The following is a 17,441-nucleotide window of genomic DNA, read 5'->3' as shown; positions in this document are numbered from 1 at the left end:
AAGTTCAACAAAATGTGTATTTTAATACCTTGTAATAAGAAGATTACAGCTGAACAAACAAAGAAATTGTTCTTTCAACGTGTCTGGGTGTATTTTGGGTTACCCACTTCCATAGTATCTAATAGCCCCAATTTGTTAGGAAGTTTTGGTCAAGTCTGTGGGAATTAATGGACACCAGACTGAAGAAATGCACAGCCTTTCATCCACAGACAGATGGCCAAACAGAGGTAGTCAACCAGACAGTGATCCAGTTGCTCAGGGGTTATTGCAGCAAGCATCCCAATCTTTGGGATGAACACTTGTGTTACGTGCAACATGCTTACAACCGTGCTAAAGATTCTTCTACACAGAGATCTCCTTTTGAGACCTGTTTTGGTTTTATAAAGGTTTCCCTTGGATTTTGCCTTTGAAAAAGACATAGCAGTTGTTGGACATAGTGATGTGGACAAAGCAACTAGATTCATTGAACAGATCCAAGAGATTCACTAGGCAGTGCAGGAACAACTAGAAAAGAGCCAAGCCAAATACAAGGCAAGGCATGATAAACATCGGGTGGAGCACAACTTCCAAGTTGGTGACCAAGTCTGGTTGTATATCAGCAAGGATAGAATGCAAGGTGAAGGAAAGAAGCTGAAGCCAATAAGGTATGGGCCTTTTAAGGTACTTGAGAAAATTGGTGAGAACGCTTTCCACCTTGATCTGCGAGCATACATGCACATCTATTCAGTAGTAAATGAAGAAAATTTAAGACTGTTTGAACCTTCATTAATTGAAGATCCTGAAGAGCAAGGTCAATTGCCTTCCATTGATGATCTGTTGCCTGAATACCTCAATGAGCTGCAGGAAGATATAGTTCTGGACAGGAAGGTGAGGACTACGCACAGAGGGGACATCGAGTACCTAAGAATAGGACTCGGAGGTTCAAAACCCAGCAGTGAAAAATGGATAGAGATTGGGCAAGTGAGGCAGTTGTATCCTCACTTAAGCGATGCTTGAAAACCAACTTTTGGTGGTCCAAAAGCCTTTTCAGTGGGAAGGCATGATCCAAATGGATCCAAGAAACACTCTCTATGTCTTCAAAACTATGAAAACCATGCCAAAAACCAAGGAGAATCGCATAAGGCAGCCTTTTAATACACTATCGGGAGGCAAAACCTGTGAAATTAATGAAAATAATAGAGTAACGGAGGTGGAAACAATAACACACAGTAACCATCCGATCAGGCCGATCAACGGTCCAGATTGGATCGACAATCGCAATTGGTGGTGACCTTCGGCATAGATCGGTGAGATCTACATGAGACTTGCGACAGCGATTAGCGAAATCGGTGGGATCCATATAAGGCATGCGATGACGATCGACGAAGTGAATCTGGACCGTCGATTAAGCGCGCAGATCGACGGCCCATATTAAATCGCAGGATCACTATCGAGGGATTGCAGGAGCGCTTACAAACAGCCCAAGGGTTATTGCGATGAGCGATTGTGATATCTCGCATTGTTGCATCGCATCGGAATTGTGCAATGGAGCGCGACCAATAACAATGATAGCAACGATGTCACGAACCTGAAAGGGTTTATTAACAATGTTGAATCGTATTTCAAATTCGGAAGGTAGGATTTCACAATGTTTAATGCATTTTCGCAGTTTAACATATTTTTTAAAAACACAAAGGAATGGACCCTTCTGATATGCGATAACGACTTGTGGGTGGACCCGGTAGGGGAATGAATCACAGTTGAGGACTTTTGAAGTCCGAGATATCATGTTTTGGTGGAGTTTCTCTGTTTTGAACATATTTCCCTATGTATGGCAGAAAACGGTTGCGTTTGGGAATCCGAAGGATTTCAAGGGACCCGGGCACTATGGCGTTACAAAATGGGTGGCCACCTCCTCTCTGGGCGTTAAACAATGATTGTATCACGCTGAGAGAGGGATTCAAAGCAGATAGAGGCCAGGGAGACCGAGAGACAGGAACATGAAACAAACAAGCATCGCATTTTTGGCTATAAAGCCACAGATAGAGAAGCAAACAAGAGGCAGTGTTGCAAGAAAATGGGAGACAAAGATAGCATAGAGATTGAGAGTTGTGAGGGAGTTTGTGTACTCAGAGGAAGCTTGAGGTATTCAAGTGAAGCCCTTGTGATTGAATATGTTGTGTGTGAGGCTCAAATTGAGTTCACTATTGTAAAAACTCTGTTTGAAGACTTAATAGAGAGGCCACCACTGAAGGTTGGACCAAGAGATGTAGCCCAGGGGTATTGGGTGAACTCCTTATTAAATCTGCTGTGTTTTTATGTGTTTGTCTCTTATGGTCTTTAACTGCTTCAAAGTCTATGTATTTCTTAATTTGACCGATCCATTGCACAAAATAACATAGGCACATCCATGCACATAAGTCTGTAATACCTTATTATTGTCTTAGATCTCATTTTCAGATCATCTGTTGTTCATGTTCCTGTTGTAACTCATTCGTCTGTCTGTGCAGCTTCGTGTTCCTCTTGAGTTGTTGTTTTAGCACATACAACTCCTTCTTTTTTCCATATTCTGCCTTCGTGCGATCTTCATGTCGTGTCGTCACTTCATAGCCGGAGTCTCCAAAGTTGCTCTCATCATCAATAGACCTGCTTGAGCTTGCAACCTTGTTCCGCCTCTGTGTTGCCATCTACCCTCCTCTTGCATTCGTTGCATTTGGTATGCTGTCTTCAGCTATTGTTCATGATGTTGCTTGCTGCAATGTTGTTGCTATCATATCTTGATGTCCTTGTCTACGAACAAGTTGATGTCATCGTGGGTAGGCAAGTCCATGGACACTTGATTCACTGCATCCCCAAGTGTGCTTTGAACGGTGTCTTCATCTCTGCTCTCCTGGAAACCATTGTTCCTGTACTACTGAGAGGCAGTTGAAAACCTGGGATACCTGGAGACATGGCAACACTCATGGAAAGCAATCTGTCAGTCAAAAACCAAAATGAACATGAGAACTGACTTGCAACATACTTGGGTGCATGATCATGAAGGTTGCGCAATTTCAGTTGGGAGGTCGGGAGACCGACTGCCAAGATTGCACAAGGCACAGTCTAGGCTGTTAGGAGACTAGCTGACTGCTGGAACTACGCAATGCACAGTCCAGTCTGGCTGCTGACTGCTGGGATTGTGCAATGCACAATTCTAGCTGGGAAGGACTACTGGCCTAGGGATAGATTTGTGCAATTTCTTGGGCCAAGCAGCCACTATCCTCCAGAAATGCACAAAACAATCCTAGAGGCTAGTGCTGGGAAGGAATGCACAAATCTGGAGAGGAAGGTGAGCCTTCCTTCCCCAGATTGCGCAATGCAGCCTTGGTGAAGGCAGAGTCTGGGCCAAGGTTGGCCTGACTCGTCGACGGGCAACTGAAAGCAACTAAGACAGTAAATGCATGGTGACACTAAGTGATAGTAGAAGTGATTAACAGTGCATGCAAAACATGAATGAAAGATTCAACAAACAAATCAACATGCATGTGGGTGAGGCAGTTCGTTGGTTGGGCGAACGTCTGTGCAAAACAGTTTCATACATGCGACGACAGTGAGATAGCAATGAAAACTGAAATAGAGCTAGGACAAGCTAATATATATGTAAACGACAGCAAGCATTCAAAGAAATCAAACAAACAATACTGCCACAAGCGAAAATACAAAAAGCGACAAAAATGTAGCACAAGGCATGGGAAGCGGGCTTACCCCAAAACAACTGAGCTGAACGTGCCGACTACTCCTAGATGTGATGTGGGATGTCAGAGCTGCAAGGTTGATGTGAGGAATGAGTTATGCAGCATCCGGTCAATAACATCGAGGTTGTGACGCGGATGCCATGAATCTAGGGGAAGCGACACTTGGTTGGAGGTTTCGGAATTTCTCCTTGCATGTAACCTCCAATTGCTAAACATAGATCCCTGAAACAAGGGATGCATTTGCATGCTGCCTTGGGAGAAGCATCCCATGCATGCAATATATTTCGCTCAGTCCCGGAAGGAACCGATCAACTCAGCTACACATGTAAGAGACTGCTCAACTGCTGGAGAAAAATGTGCATTTCTGGCTAGGAGTTGGGCTGGCTACCCAGGAGATTTGCGCAATTTCTGGGTAGAGCAGCTGATTGCTACCCAGATTTGTGCAAATTCTGGGCTGAGCAACTTTGTTGGGGAAATTTGTGCAAATCCTGCTGGGAGTGTTGGCAGGTAGGATTGCGCAATCCTGAAGGCCCGGAGGCTGCCAGAGAGGATTGCGTAATTTCTAGAGGGAAGGCTGGTTGCCCTCCAGAAATGATCAATTTTCAAGGGGAAGCTGCTCAGCCTACTGCTGGACCAAGTCCGAGTTAACAGCCTGGGAGGGGAATGGATCACGCTGTGACCGATAGGCTGCCTTTATGTAAGAAAGACACTGAAGCTTGTGAACTTGACGAAGCAAGGAAAGTTGTTGTGAAGGTTGGAAGGGAGGCTCCAAAATGAGGCAAAGGCAAAAATTTGGAGGGTGGTTGTAGCCACTACAACATGTGCTAAAGGGTCTCCTATTGTTCTTGACTTGCTAAACAAATATGTGAGTTTTTGAGTTGAGCAAAAATAAACTTGTGGTAAAATGACCTAATCAAAGAAGAAAACCCAAATAAAAGAACTAGTGATGAGTGATGAATGTTTTCAGTTTTATGTAAATTCAAATGTTTTGGTAGGATACAGATGCCTATGTGTAATGGCACAAAAAAATTAAAAACCCTAATAGACCTGATTTATTTCCTCTCAAAAGAAATAAGGCCCTCCAAAAACATTCAACAATTGGGCATGGATCCAATGAAAAGTTATTGAAATTACAAATGGATGGTTATAATGAGGGGTATTAGAGGTACATTCTAAAGTGGCTAACAACATTTCCCAATGGTCATTCCCTTTAGGTGTGGTCACAACCTATGACTACCATCTTAGGTAGATGACTAATGTTGTGGTCACTAAGCTACTTCCATCAGTGCGAGTATAGGGATTGATGTTGCCTAAGATGCACACCTAGATTAATGTGGGAAAAGTCCCTAATCCCACTAGGTGTGGCCTTAAAGGTGAAATGCTAAGAGAACGGGTTGTTACCTATTCTCAACGCTCTTTGTTTAGGTTCTCTCCTAGTTGAACCAAAGGGGGTGGTCCCTAAAGATGATTCTAAGCGCAAAAAAAATGCAAAAGATAACAAACTCTAGGAGATTATGATGTTAATTAGATTAGTTAAGGCTTCACCAATTTAACAAATTGAATCATAACTTGAAATGAGATTGATTAGCAAGAATAAGTAAGAGCATATAACAATCAATAATGGAGATAAATCGGTTATATTCAACAAGATATCCTGCAAGTCAAATATAATTAGACCAGTGCCAAATATATTTGCAAGAAACATATGCTCACAAATAAATCTACAATACTTGCAAATATTATATATCAAGAAGATCATGCACAATTTGAGACGCTGCAAGGGAAGAGGTTAATGAACCACAAGAGATAATATATAAGCTTGAGATATGAGCAATAAATGGATTTACAACTTGCAAGGAAATAGAGTCTATACTTAAAGAGAAATGCTCAAGTATGATATTAAAGGACAATTCACATGACCCTGAAATAAACAAGTACAAGAAGATGATTAACGTGATTGGAAATTGAATAAAATGCTCACAACCTAACTTATACAATAACCAATTGTGTGAAAGATGCAAACAAGTGTATGTGAAGTGTGTGAGGAAAATTGTTCTTGATACATTTTAATTAAAGCCTAATATAAAGTTTGACTTCCCCTCAACCTTCAACTTGGTAAGGACATAGGTGGTTGCAAGAAGGCTAGGATGAGGAGGCTAAGGCCTCATTAACGATACCCCCCTAGAACTTTAGTACAACTCATGTGCCTTCGTTCCTACAAGGGCTCGGCCACAAGAGAACTGTGAGGTCACACGTTTTAACCTTTGCTCCAAACTCAAATTTAGGGAGTTGAATGACAATTGAGGAAGTTTGTCCTAAGTATCTATCAACCAAGCTTATGCTTGGAGGTAAATTTTAGAGAGATCTAAAATGCAATCTAGAAATGAGATCAAGTGCTTCAATGAGATGTAAATTTGACAATTAAAACAAAATATTTCAAAAGTGAAATGTCTTAAGATATGTCAATAGCAAAGTACCATCTCACTTCAAAGGATTGAATTAATTAATGAAGTGTGTTTAGAGTGTCAAATGACCAATTAAGCAAATTCGATTTACTCAATGAAGAAAATATAATTAGATCAAGAAGCTAAAACTACTTCAAAGTAAGTGCAAATTAGACAAGTGAACAATCAAATTATTCAATGAACATAAAAGAAAGTTAGATCAATGAGTAATGAATGATTGAAACTACTTGCAAAATAAGAGCTAGAGACTAGATCTAGAATTAGAGGATGCAATGAGCAAGAAGATGAACTAATCTAACAAATGCAAGATGAACAATTTAGTCACCACCATCCAAGTGATCCTCCTTCCAAATTAGGAGGTACAGATACCAAGGGGAAAAACCCCAAACTCCCTCAAAGAAAAGGATCTTCTTTTATTATTATTACAAGAGAAACCCTCTTAGAGAAGAGTGACGGGTTTAAATCTAGAGGAGGGTTTACAAGATAAAGCTTCAAGGAGCTAATACCCTTCCTTAAGGGATTATAAATGCAAATAAGAAATATTTACAATGATTTTAAGAAATTTATAATGAAAGGCCTCCCAATAAGCAATATGATTTCCTCTAAAGGAATCTCACTCACTGAGGAAAATATGTATAAGCTTTAGGAGGTGATTATCATATAGAAGGGAAATAAACCCTCTTCTAAGTTTGCGGCCAAGGGAAAGAAAGCCCCACAAGTGAAGATCTATTATTTTCAAGCCTCCAAATGATAGTCTTTTCAAAATTGAAATTTGAAAAATAATCCTCAAACCCTAGTTGTCTAGGATCTACACAAGGGATGAAAGATGAAGAGATTTTATCCACGAACAAAGGTGGCTTTAGCTTCCAAAGAATGATCTCTTTAGATCTTCAAGTATCCACTTGCAAAAGAATTTCTTTTATGCAAAATTCTCCAATCCAAACCCTCCTGATTTGCGCAAGCATAAAAGAGAGAATCCAAATATATACAAGGGAAATTTATTTATATACAAAAAGGTTAGAATATATACAAAAATTAACAAATTGCTAGCCTAAAGAGTGTGAGGACACTTCCACTCTTGGGAAACAAAAAATATAGCTCTAAATTAGATAGATTTTACAAATAAAGCTCATGAATTAAATAGATCTAAAGAATTTTGAAGATATTTGCAAGCTATTGCAAGGAAACTCCCTTAAAAAAAAAAATTCTTATGATAAGCTTTTGAGAGAGATCAATGTGAGTAGATCTGAAGAATTTTGAAGATATTTGCGAGCTATTATAAGGAAACTCCCTCTAAAAAAATCATATGATAAGCTTTTGAGAGAGATCAATGTGAGTTCTTCTACTTCTATCCCTTGAGAGTTGGTTGGTTCAATTGAAAACATCCCTAAACACTCAAGATCTAATTCAAAAAATAAATTTTTGCACACTTCCAAAATATATTGTTAGATCCATAAGGGATTAGATAGCACAATGGAAAAGAAGACTAGGTATTCAAACAAAAACCCACAAGCGCTGCTAAATCTCGAGTGTTTCTCTAATCCAAATATCAATGCAAGATAATTGTACATCATGTTGGGTGTGGAGCCTGATTATCTTCTATATTCAAAGGTATTGCCACATAGGACCCCAGTTCGAAATGGGGGCGGCAACGCCGCCCGTAAAATATTCGCTGCAGGGGGGGTCCAGGGGGCAGTGGCTGCGACCTTTGGGAGCCCCCCCTGGCGGGGGGTTTCGGGGGCAGCGCCCCTGAAGCTAAAAACAGCTGTAAAATTTCCTTGTAAAAGTATAGTAATTTCTAGTCAATCTGGGTCGTTCATTAGGCGGATGATCTGACGGTAGAACTTATGTTTAGTTTAGGGTTTTTTGCCCTAGAAGGCAACCCCTCTCTTTGTATGAGGGTATTGTATTTGAGGCTATGTGATAGATGTGTATTCTGTGAGCGAGAAACAGAGAGGTGAGACTGTGAGAGAAAACAGAGAATATTACAGTGGATTTGTTGTAGGTTGTGTCTTTTCATTTTGCTGGATAATAGAAAGGAAGGACTCGCTGTTCAAGGTGGACGTAGCCCAAACTGGGTGAACCACGTATATTTGTGTCTCTCTTGTTTTGTGCGTTTTCTATGTTTATATTTCTGCAATATTTTATGTGTTCCATTGCTCCGTAATATATAATTTTCTAACACATCAATAGATCCAAAAAATGGCAAATGGAAATAACAATTTAATTAGCACAAATGAATCAAGAAGATATTACCATAGATGTAGAAGAATAACACCATAATGCATGTGCCCCCAAAGTTTTTCTTTATTATTCAAAAAAATATCCAGTACAAAACTGAAGTAGAGCTTTGGTCGCCAGTAGCTCAAGAATTACAATGAGGAGCTTAGAGCTCAATTTATAGAAAATATGAGAGAGAGAGATCCCTCCCCAAGTGGAAACGTCTAGATCTAAGGAAAAAACTGCTAGATCCAAGCTAAATAAATCTAATCCTTGATGAGTCAGCGTAAATTTATAGGACTCATTTGCCTTGTAGGGGAAGTTGGGTCGAGTGAAAATTTGATCCCAAAGTGGTTTGGACCACTCAAAAATATTTTCCACTTTTTTTCTTGAAAAATTCTCATTCAAAATAACCATCTTGGACCATCTCCCTAAAAGATTCGATTTTCTTGGACCATTCATTGTGTTGGAGGACCAACAAATTTTTCTTGCTTGATTTGTGGAGATTCCATCACTTTTTGACTTGAATATCTTCTTGGGAAAGTCCACTTCAATTTTTAATCATTTTCCACTTGGAGAGAAATTTTTATTTTTCTCATTTTATTTTTAGGCTAATTATTTGCCACCATTTTGTCAAAAATTATAAAAATGGGTTTTTGAGGGGTAAATACATATTTTTCCACCCTCAAAGTGTGTCTAGATAGAAAGTTGAGGTGTACAAGTCTAATTTTGATTACTCATACCCCCTACAAATTCTTTAAACAACACTTATTACATTTTACATTAAATAATTATTAAAAACCCTAACTAGTAGGGAAATTTTTAATAATTAAAAAATGACGTTTAGACTCATCCAAATTCAGTAAAACTTTAGAGATGATCTAGTATGGTAATATACATTAATTCTAGACACTAAGGCTCACCTAAGACTTTACTATCAAGCCACACTCTAGCTTTGGGATATATTTGGGAGAAAAACTCAACTAATTATAAGTGTTGAAAAACACAAATAATGCGTTAAGGAAAAATAATTCCCTAGAGTGAACTCACTTGCTAGTATAGTCCTAAGTTACCTAGGCATTTTACATGACTCTTTTTTCATCATACTAGATTCATTTTTACAATAACCCCACAAAACTACAAAATTTGGAATATAAAACTAATGAACTCTAGAATTCTGGAAGTTTGGAATTCTGACAATCTAACACGATCTAATGATGATGGAATGCTTCTGAATGTGCTTTGCCCATGGAACCTTTTACAAGTCTTCAAATGCAATTTTAGTGGTTAACAAGGATTATAGGTTGTCAACAATATGATCATGAGCTAAGGACCTCAGAATAGTTGGGTGACTCAAGAAGGTCCAATAGGAACAACCACATCTCAACCACCAACCCTTCATGGGGGTCCCTTTACCTTAGCTTTTTTGGCATGTTGATGATGCACAATTTTTAAGTCCGTTGTAAGACAACTGCTAACTACTAAGTTTTAAACGTAGAATAAAAGAGGAGAGTTATTTGGATGCCTACTCACAAAGTCCTAGCCAAACTAAAATTTCTTTTTTAACCCCTCAATAGAGGATTCTAGTTGGTTAACTTAGAATTGTTTTTAAGAATCCTTTGAGTTGGGGTGGTGGTCCAACTCGTTTGAGTTTAGATGTAATTGAAACAAGTTCTTTTAGAACATCTTGGTTTTCTGATTCCTTGAGATCGGTTATGTGCGTGGGGGGAGAGAATACTAGCCAAAGAGTAAGCTTATAAATTAATGTTTGTTGATCTAGTGTATGCAAGTGAAATATTGTCAACCACATATGTAATATTGCGGCATAAGGACTTTGCTTACTAATTAAACTACGTTAGATTTCAACCTTGCGAAACAAAGCATTTGCACATATATAGGCACTTTACTTTTCCTTCTAATTAAGTAGGTGTTGTTTCAATCTACCACTAAGGGAGACAAAGGAGACTTTATGTCTTTTCTTATTCATCCAAGTCACACAAGACGCAAGGTGAAGAGCATACTTCGACGTAATGCCTCACTTCTAGTCCCAAAAAACATAAAACAAAATGATAGTTTAACTAGTAAGTTCAAAAGCTCTACAAATGGTCATCGATGTGGCAAATGGAAGAGAATTGTGGTTCTTTTTAATCCCTCTATCGAACTAAGTGGCGTATCTAAACTTGCAAGAATGAACTTATCTAGCTAAATCACACAAGTGAGTAGGTGTAGGGAATTATGGAATGTAGCAAGAATGAACTTATCTAAGCTAAATCACACAAGTGAGAAGGTGTAGGGATTTATGGGATGTAGCCTCACTTAGGTGGTAGAATGAAATAACTTAGAAAAATGACAATTAGGCAAATCTGTGTGGGCAGATGACCGATGGTTGCACAAACCGTTCAAAAGAAAAAGGGCCTTGTTTGCAATTAGCGTCACTGTGACAGTTGCACATATTAGACACGAAGTAAAAAAAGACAAGGATACTCAAAACAGGGACCAAAGAAATGATTCCAAACTCTGTTTGAGACGTTTTAGTTACATGCAACACAACACAAATGAGAAAGAGTCTTGCAAGCAACTAAGAGAATAGAAATTGAAGGTAGGCAACCCAGTGGAGTAGCCAATATGTTGATGTTATTTTTCCAAAGTGGTTGGACAAAATACATTTTGTTGTGAAGTGCTGCTGCAACACAACAATATAACAAAAGATCTTAAAGTTGGTATGAAACAATAATTAGTTTGCATTCTAAAGAGTAGATAGATTAGCATGCATATAAATAAGAAATGAACAAGAACAAAAGAAAGGTGGTGGGAAGCAAACTATTTTTTTATTGTCAATAAAAAAGGCTCTGGTGGTCTTGAATGAAACACAAAGGAGGATGAAGTAGAGTAGATGAGTATACTCCAAGCCCTTTAAGGAAGGTCCTTTGGTTTTTCCTTGGAGACTCTCTCTCAAAACCCCCTTGCTCAACATTGTAATGCTAGCAAATGACATGCTCACAAGCCATTAGAGCTTTGACAAAACTTTTGGCAGCATAACATTATTCAACTTCTCTCCTTCAAATGCTCCCGATGGCTGCTATCTATATGTCTCCTTCACCCTTCACACTCCATTAGAGTTAGTTCTTGGTGTGAATAGAACCCATTCTAATTATGGTTTTCTAGGCATGAGGAGACCTTGGATCTACCAAAGGACTCTTCATCAATGTCTTCATGCTCTGAACCAGCCTAATGTGAGTCTCTGAGTTGAAGATTTTTAGGAGATCAACATTTATTGTGTCAAAGTTTAGTGAAACTTCACTTCTACGGATCTATGTGACCATCGAAGAAACAATCATGAGGACTGTGCAAAGCCAGAATTGTGAATATGTGTGGATGCATTAAAACCTACTTTGTATAGTTTTCTCCAACTGCATTAGGGCAAGTGATTAATGACCATGGGTAGCCTTCGTTGTGTTCTGTTTATGTTGTTTTTAATAATCACTTGTATAGCTCCATGAACAATTTTTAGGTGATAACAAAGAGTTCAATGTTCCTTCCCTTATGGGTATCTTCCACAATAAAGGGAACTCGTTGTCCCCTTAGGTTGCTTGCTTGATGTCTCCCTTTTGAAATTTATCCACATCTTTCGGATGATACTTGTGCAATGATGAGCTCCATCATTAGAAAGCCAAAGGAAATGGGCTTTAAGTCTACATATGAGCCTGTAAAATTCTATTTACACGCTGCAATTCCACAAGCAATGTCCACTTGAATTTATTTATTGCTTCTTGATCTTCGTCGCATACTTCCATGCAAGAGAATAAATGGGATATCTTTGCCACTTATTTTCTTCACAGCCATCATCTCCTCTCCCTACACCACAAATTCCATGGCCAGCTTCAGGTGATGAAAGTGAGGCCATTGGAAATATATAGAAGAAAAGTAAAAAATGAACAAGAAATAAATGAGAGCTTTGTACCTACACACACACAATATTTCGTTGGGTTTGCCTTCAGTCTTGCACTTGAAACTCACGAAAGAAAACTGTTGGATGATGGTCTGAAAAATCTACACTCTTAATGTGGATTGTGCTCTCCAAATTCCTATTGTTATTGTGCTTTCCAAATGCTGTGCTCCAACCCATTACTAGTGCTCCCAAAGTTGCAAATGAAAGTTAACAATGATGAAATTAGGTTTTTTATTTGGTTCTGTGGGCAACCCCTGATCCTCTCCCTCCAAAAATATCCTGCACTCTCAAGGAATCCCACGGGTACATTTTCCTGCAGTTATTATTTTGAATGCCAGGGATATGTTCTCAACAAAAGAAAATGGATCCACCTCATCAAAGAATGGACCCAAACACTAGATTGATCGCAGCAAGCAAGTCACAAGGTTAGAAGGATTTTATCGATGAGATTCAAAATTTGCCAAATCTAAAAAAAAAATTGAAATCATTGGATTTTCTTAATATCCAAAGCAAATCTCAAGGCCAATCTAAAAAAACCACAGTTTTCAGTCATTAAATACAAAGAAAATTTGCAAAATATATATATATAATTGCAATTTTTCTGTGTTTTTTTCAAATTAGCTTTGAGGTTTACCTCTGAAATTCAGTGAACCCAACGAATTTCAATCCTTACTTTTAATTTGAAATTTGGTGTGTATATATAGATTGATAGATAGATAGATATACAATATTTTGAATTTTATATATAGTCAAAGGTAATGCTGAATTTTATCCAAATTCCATCAAACAATTCAAATTTTATCCAAATTTCATGGATGCTAAATCTGAACTCGAACCTGAGCCATGTGATAGAGGCAGCAAGAGTGTCAAAATTCGTGGTTCTATGAGGCATATTTGTGGAAGAAAGAAAGAACTGTAGTTTCTGGAACAGGACGTTTTGCAGGTTCTGAGCCCAGATGCAGGATACGGCAATCGTTCCACTTAGATTTTCATTTAGAAATGATCGGGATATGAGATACACTAATCTGTCACAGTTTCTTGTAACCAGACAAACATACAACCTGGCATGCTAAGACAGGTTCTTGTTTATAAACATTGACCAAAACCTTTACTAAATACTCTCTTTGTGATTTTGTTGGGGAAGAGGGTGGGAACATGGCATTGAATTTCTTGCTCTATCAAGATTTCCATATTGATTTGCCATGTACAGACCAAGAGACACTTTCTCTTTTGTTTTCAAACTTTTATACCCTGGACCCCCAATTACTGCATTATAATATAACAAATATAAAAGGATAACAGAGCTGCCAGCTCAGTCATTTGCAAAGTCTGTAGTTCCACATGCTTATGTGCTTTCATTTATATCAACACTACCAATAATCTCCACAGGAACACAATCCATCTCTAAAATGATGGAAGCGAATTGTATCCCTCACAATAAGTTCTCGTTCGACAATCTTCGACATAAATTTAATGGCCATATGGCAGTCACCACATACACGGAGGTTCTTGGTAATCTGTATAGGTGTCCCAGGGCTTGTGCTAATAAGCCCAAATGCGATGGCCAGCTTCTCACTGTGGGTAGAAAGAACATCTTCCTTCTCTTCTTCCTCAATATTATGAAGCACAAAACTCCTGTCAGGCATATAGCCTGCATCTTTCATCTTCCCAGCCAATAAATCCACCATTGCATATATCTGTTCTGATTGTTTGTGTGATCTGTCTCCAACAACAAATGAATGGACTCTGTTCTTGAACTCGATCCAGCTGCATCCTGGACTCTTTTTCAATTTAGTGTCTTTAATCACTGCTCTCACCTTCATCACTTCATCCCACCTTCCAGCCGTAGCATATATGTTTGACAACAGTACATAGTTTGCAGTATTATCAGGCTCTAATTTAATAAGATGTTTTGCAACATATTTTCCTAGCTTAATATTGTGGTGAATTCTGCAGGCACCAAGCAGTGCCCCCCACACACCAGCATCAGGTTCTATTGGCATTTGCCTGATAAAGGTGAGTGCCTCTTTCATGTGCCCAGCTCGACCAAGAAGATCAACTATGCAAGCACAGTGCTCCAAGGTAGGTGCAATGCCATAATCTTGACTCATGCATTTGAAGTATCGAATGCCCTCATCCACCAAGCCTGCACGACTGCATGCAGATAAGATACTAATGAAGGTGACATGGTCTGGCTTTATTCCTACCTGTTGCATCTGGGTGAAAAGTTCAGTTGCATCCTCACCATGCCCGTGCATTCCATACGCTCCAATCATTGTACTCCATGAGACCTTGTCTTTTTTCGACATTCTGTCAAAACATTTGCCGTGCAACTCCTAAGTTTCCACATTTAGCATACATGTCTACAAGATCATTTCCCACAGAAATATCCAACTCCATTCCACTTTTAATTGTGTAAACATGGATCCACATACCTTGTTGCCTGGCTGCTAAATAAGCACATGCTGGAAGCACGCTCACCATAGTAACGAAATTGGGTTTAACATCAGCCATTTGCATTTCATGAAAGAGTACCAAAGCTTCATTGGCAAGTCCATTCTGCGTGTGCCCAAAAATCATGGCATTCCATGAGACCACATCTTTCAGACATTTTTTGAAAAATATTGCGCTCAACCTCAATTTTTCCAAACTTGGCATACACATCTACAAGGCAATTCCCCACAGAAAAATTTGATTCAAGTCCATTTCTGATAATATAATCATGGATCTTCTTTCCTTCATGCAGACTGGTTAAATGGCCACATGCAGGGAGTACACTCACAATGGTAGCTGAATTGGGCTTCAAATTGGCCATTTCCATCTGACGAAAGAGTCTCAATGCTTCAGTAGCTTGTCCATTCAGGACATAACCCGCAATCATTGCATTCCATGAAATCACATCTCTCTTAGACATTTTGTCAAACAATTGTCGGGCTAGTTCTATTCTTCCACAGTTAGCATACATGTCCATAAGCGCAGTCTCCACAGAAATATCTAATTCGAATCCGCTCCTAATAATATAATCATGGATCCACTTACCTTGTTGTAGATCTGCTAAGTGGGCGCACGCTGATACCACACTAACCATGGTAATTGCGTTGGGTTTGATGTCTGCCAGCTGCATTTGCTTAAAAATACTTACAGCTTCATTGGCAAATCCATTCTGGGCTAACCCAGAAATCATTGCACTCCATGAAACTACATCCCTTTTAGACGTTTTGTCAAAGACTTGGCATGTTGCTTCTACATAGCCGCACTTGGAGTACATGTCGACGAGGGTTGTGCACACATAAACATCAGACTCAAAGCCATTTCTAATAATGTGATGATGAATATCTTTACCCTCTTGCAGAGCTGATAGCCCATCACATGCCTTGAGAACAATGGGAAAGGTGAAGTTGTTTGGCTTTATCCCTTCTTGTTGCATTTGATAATACAACCTTATGACCTCCTCACAGAGGCCTTTCCTGGCATATTCTCTGATCATGGCACTCCATATAATCACACCTCGTTCGTGTATTTTGTCAAACACTTGGCGTGCATCCAAAATATTTCCAGATTGTGCATACATACAAGTTTGAATCCTAAAAACAGATTATCCTCAAATCCGTTTATCAGGATGTGGGCGTGAACTTGTTTGCTCTCTGGTAACGCATGGCTATCTGCACAGGCTTGCAATAGTGCAGCGTAAGTATCAGGATCAATTGGTAGACCTCGATGGATTCTGTCATGCAAAACACCCAATGCTTCCTTCAATGAACCATCCTTGCATTTGCTGCGGAGGCCGTTGGTATTGTTCAGTTTTGGTTTGGGAACAGAGGATGAGAATGTTGGCATGCACGGTGCAGATGTAAGTCTTCGAGTACTCTGTAAAGAACCCATGTAACATGCTTACTTCAAAATCATGATAACGTAGAAAATATTGTGCGATTGCTGCCATTCTTAACTGTAAATATCAAGTGAAACGTTTCATAAATGAAAGAAACTGTGTGATCCTTCATTCATTGAAATTATGTTGAAGAGCGTTGGAAGCATCCCACGGAAAAGCTGGTTTTTAGCGATTTCATGGTGCATTTTACCTCTGTCATTGTCTTTGTTGCTTACCATGAAGTTTTTATAATCATTACATAATAAAAATTGAATTTTCTTTACAAGGTAAGTAGAAGCTTCGGCAGAAATTTAAGTCTTTGGCATGCTACATAAGTAAAATTTTCGAAGAGATACTTTTTCCTGGCCTGGGATCTAAAATCTTTGATGTAAAAAAGAATTAAATGAAAGTTTTAAAGATAATCTTTTCATGTCTCGATCCAAAACAATTTAAAATTATGTTAAAAAAAATTCCTTACAAATTGGTATGAAACTATCTCGGTTATTGCTTAAGTTTAGAAACATTTATATACTCTATTTTTTACTAATAAACATCTATTTTGAACTATTAAACACACTCAAATTATACAATACTAAAAACTCATCATATAATATCATAATAAAAATACTATCTTAAAAATTCATATTATCATATATTAAAAATAAAAATAAAAGTTGTTCAAAAGAGTTGGATCTAATGGTGGAAAGTGAGGAGTTTTTCACCATTGGGAAATGTTAGAGTCTAAATAGGGCTTCACCTATAGCCACAGGCCACCTTGAGGTAGTGGTCAAATATTTGGTTGCACCATGAGAAATTATATTAAATAATCTCGTGACATGTGCACACATAAGTTGATCAAATCACACCCATATGACCTCCGCTTAAAGAAGGGGGATGTGACAAGAATAGGATATTCTTCGCCCCGATGGAAAAGTTAAAACATTATACACATGGGGATTAGGAAGAGGTTCAAATAATCAAGTAGATACCTATGCACTACTCCAAAGCTTAGCTTTGGTTCATGCTCACAATCTAGTTAACCTAGTGATTATCAAGGACTCAAGAATTATAATACACCACTTAGTGGTAATAACTTCTTCTAAAGCAAGTAAATTGAAGTCCATACTCAAAAGAATTTGAGAATCCTCTCCAAGTTCAATTTATCTTCTTTCTTTCATGTCCTACAACAAAATAATCAAGAAGCAGATACGATAACAAACAAGGGA

At 38.5% G+C, this 17,441-nt stretch overlaps 1 pseudogene; it reads right to left on the bottom strand.

Annotated features, from left to right (window-relative positions):
- LOC149227326 (pentatricopeptide repeat-containing protein At3g57430, chloroplastic pseudogene) overlaps positions 1-16,572 on the bottom strand; it is an 86,573-nt pseudogene extending 70,001 nt beyond the window's left edge.
- Positions 16,573-17,441: the final 869 nt, after the last annotated feature.

Source organism: Pinus tabuliformis, chromosome J (assembly GCF_031772625.1).
Source record: "Pinus tabuliformis cultivar Carrire ecotype Pingquan chromosome J, CPIR1, whole genome shotgun sequence".
Taxonomy (NCBI): Eukaryota; Viridiplantae; Streptophyta; class Pinopsida; order Pinales; family Pinaceae; genus Pinus; species Pinus tabuliformis.
Note: the sequence above shows the minus strand (reverse complement) of the source record. Positions and strands in the feature narration are given on the sequence as shown.